This window comes from Halichoerus grypus, chromosome 9 (genome assembly GCF_964656455.1).
Source record: "Halichoerus grypus chromosome 9, mHalGry1.hap1.1, whole genome shotgun sequence".
NCBI classification, from domain to species: Eukaryota; Metazoa; Chordata; class Mammalia; order Carnivora; family Phocidae; genus Halichoerus; species Halichoerus grypus.
The window spans coordinates 143,803,057-143,806,920 of NC_135720.1; the positions used below are offsets into that span (position 1 = coordinate 143,803,057).

Genomic DNA, 3,864 nt, shown 5'->3' on the forward strand with positions numbered 1-3,864 from the left:
CTCTCTTTCCCTCTGCCCCTACCCCCACCTGTGCTCTCTCTGTCACTTGCTCACTTTCTCAAATAAATAAAATCTTTAAAAATAAATAAATAAAGATTTTAATTTTAAGTAATCTCTGCATCCAGCATGGGGTTCAAACTCACAACCCTGAGGTCAGGAGTTGCATGTTCTTCCAACTGAGCCAGCCAGGCATTCCTCTCCTTTCTTTTTAAGTGTAGTAGTTCTTCTACGAAGGAAGCTTTGTATGTTCATATCACTGGTATTTTAGTTCTCAACTGCTGCTTAACAAATCACTACACAGTTAGTGGCTTCAAACTACACACATGCTTTATCTCACAGTTTCTGTAGGTGGAGAGTCTGGGTTGGCTCAGCCAGGCTCTGTGCTTCTGGGTCTTTTACAAGGTTGCAGTCCAGGTCCCAGGGCTGATGTGTCATCTGAGTTGTGATTAGGGAAGGATCCACTTCCAACCTCACATGGCTGTTGGCAGGACTCACTCCTCTGTCAGACAGAGGGCCTCAGTCCCTTGCTGGCTGCTGGCCAGAGGCCACCCTTAGTTCCTTGCCCCATGGGCTTCTCCATGTGGTGGCTTTCTTCATCGAAGTCGGCAAGCCAGCAAGGACGAGTGTCAATAGAGAGTCCACTAGCAAGATGGAAGGTACAGTCTTATGTAATCACAGAAGTGACAGCCTGTCAACTTTGCCACACTCTGCTGGTAACTCAGCCATGCTTTTTTCTTTCTCACTTCCACACTGTATTACTACCATTCCTTCCACCTTGACTAACCTCTTTCTCTGAACCTCTAACACTAAGAGAGGAAACAATATCATCTGTTAACATCAACCTAAAATAAAGATTAACCTTTCCAGCTGTCTGTCTCTTAAGTTATTTTTGAGTCATCTTTGCTCCTCAAGTTGTGTGGTCTGTGTTCAGATGGTGGTGTGAGGACTGACCACATGACATTAGGCATGAAGCAGGAACTTTGTGAAGAAGCAGAACCATGTGGGAAGGGGTCTGATGACCATGATGGAACTCTGTCTCAGCATGCCAAATGCACAGGAGATGGTGAGCCTAATGGAAGTTTGGAAACGCAGGATGGGGGTGCCACAGGTAAAAAAGTACATACATGTGAAGAATGTAGGAAAACCTTCACCTGGATAAGAGGCCTTCACAGGCATAGGAGGATCCACTCTGGGGAGAAACCGTACTCATGCACAGAATGTGGAAGGGCCTTCGTCACATGCAGAACTTACCAGCACCAGGGGCTTCGCAGCATGGAAAGGCTTATCACTGTAAAGAGTGCGGCAAAGGTTTCAGTCAGAAAGCAGGCCTCTTCCAACATCTCAAAACCCACACTAGAGAAAAGCCATATCGGTGTACTATATGTGGCCGGTGTTTCCGTCAGAGATCAGTTCTTACAAAGCATCAAAGTCTCCACACTAGAGAGAGACCTTTTGAATGTGTGGATTGTGGTAAAGCCTTCTGCCCACAGTTCAGACCTCACTGAACATCAGTGATTCCACAGCAAAGAGAAACCTTACAAATGTAATGAGTGTGGGAAAACCTTCAGGCAGTGTTCACACCTTACTGAGCATCAGCAAATTCACAGTGAAGAAAAACCCTATAAATGTAAAGTGTGTGGAAAAGCCTTCACTCAGTATGCAGGACTTAACCAGTACCAGAGAATCCATACCGGAGAGAAACCTTTTGAATGTCCTGTATGTGGACGAGCCTTTAGCTGGAGCTCAGAACTCATAATCCATCACAGAACCCACTCGGGGGGAAAACCCTACGAGTGTGCTGCCGAGTGTGGAAAAGCCTTTAGCATGAGCTCAACCCTGATCATACATCAAACAAGTCACACTGGAGAGAAGTCCTATAAATGTGATGAGTGTGGTGAAGCCTTCAGTCAATGCTCAGGTCTTAATAAACACAGGTTGGGAGGGAAGCACGGGAACCTCCCCCCGCCCGAGCCAAGAAAATATAAGTGTGACGAGTGTGGAAAGACCTTTACTCGGTCAACTGGCCTGCGGAACCATAAAAGAATCCACACTGGGGATAAAACCTACCAGTGTTCTGAGTGTGGGAAGGCCTTCACAAGGGGAGAGCATCTTATCGAACACCAGGGGATTCACAACAAGGTGAAGCCCTATCAGTGTAGTGTGGCAAAGCCAGTCAGAAGACAGGTCTGAGTCACCATCTCAGAATCCACACAGGAGAGAAACCTTTTGAGTGTTCCAAATGTGGGCGGGCCTGCAGTTGGAAGTCAGATCTCAATAAACGTAAGAGAGTCCACTCTGAGGAAGAACCCTGTCAGTGTGAAGAGTGTGGGAAGGCCTACCGGCGGAGAGCAACACTGTTCCAACATCTGAGGGGCCACGCTGTGCTAAGCCCCAGCAGCAGAGTGAGCAGAGTGGAGCCTGCGTGGGAACTCGGCCCTGATCAAGGGCCAGAGAATCCACAGCAACTGGACACCTTGCCCCGGTGTTCGGCGACAACTTCAGGAAGAATCCAGGACTTTTTTTTTTAAACTGAAATAAAATGTTTCTTGGACTTCATTATTTAAAGAAAATCAGAGATGCCACATCAAAGAGTTTTTATAAAGGTCATAATGCTAGAAAAGTTGAGAGTTTAGAAAAATAAATGTCAACAAGAAATTTACCTGTGATTACTTTTACTAAATGCAATGAAGTATTAGTTAATACGATGAAAAAATACACAAGGGCAGCTATAAAAAATATTTTTCTACTGAATTCATGAGTTTTTATGTTTTTTCAAATCATTTTGATTTTTTTTTTAGATTTTATTTATTTGAGAGAGAGAGACAGAGATAGCAACAGAGGTAGTGAGAAGAGAGCGTGAGCGGGGAAGAGAGGGAGAGCCCCGACGTGGGGCTCAATCCCAGGACCCTGAGATCATGACCTGAACCAAAGGCAGACACTTAACTGCCTGAGCCACCCAGGTGCCCAAAACCATTTTGATTTCTAACTAGCGTTAGCCATTCCCAACATTGAAATTACTACTCTGGGGGGCGCCTGGGTGGCTCAGTCGGTTAAGTGTCTGCCTTCAGCTCGGGTCATGATCCCAGGGTCCTGGGATCAAGCCCCACGTCCAGCTCCCTGCACAGTAGAGAGCCTGCTTCTCCCTCTCCCTCTGACTGCCTCTCTGCCTACTTGTGCTCTCTTTCTGTGTGTCAAATAAATAAATAAAATCTTTAAAAAAAAAAAAGAAAAGAAAGAAATTACTACTCTGAGTACCAGTCAAGGACACTAGAAAATCCAAGTTTGGGATGTGTGAGCTGAGTTGTCTGTTTCTCTCCCTACCTAACCAAGCCTTTGACCAAAAGTGAGTGGTCTGCAGACCCTTCCTGATCCCCACCCCCAGAATTAGCATTTCCTGGTGAATAAAGGATGTGTTAAAGTCTTACTGATAGGGAGAGCAGAAGGGCATTGGCCTCCAGAACTCAAAATCTAGTGGGGCCTTTATGGCGAAAGCCCAGGGCATACTTTTCTCCTTGTGAAAATACTCCTTGAGCTCACAACTGAGAAGGACAAAAGGGAAGAGGGAAAACCAAACCTTTCATTCCAGCATTTTCACCCTCCTACAAATTATACTCACACAAATGAAACCTCTTTCAGCTTCAGCACTACCTATGTTGTGAGGGACATGATATGAAGTTCATGATACTTTTCAAATACTGGAAGAGTATTTTCTCATTTTTTTGTGCTACCCACAACGTAACAGCTATAGATGTGACATGTTTTGAAGTGTAATGTGCATAATTAACATTTTCTTCAACACCTTCTGAAATCTAGACAGCCCGCAAAGGAATAATCCTTGCTTCTCCTTTTCTTTGATGTTTGCAT

At 45.1% G+C, this 3,864-nt stretch overlaps 1 pseudogene; it reads left to right on the forward strand.

Annotated features, from left to right (window-relative positions):
- Positions 1 to 1,238: 1,238 nt before the first annotated feature.
- Positions 1,239 to 3,016, forward strand: LOC118547503 (uncharacterized; annotated as a pseudogene).
- Positions 3,017 to 3,864: the final 848 nt, after the last annotated feature.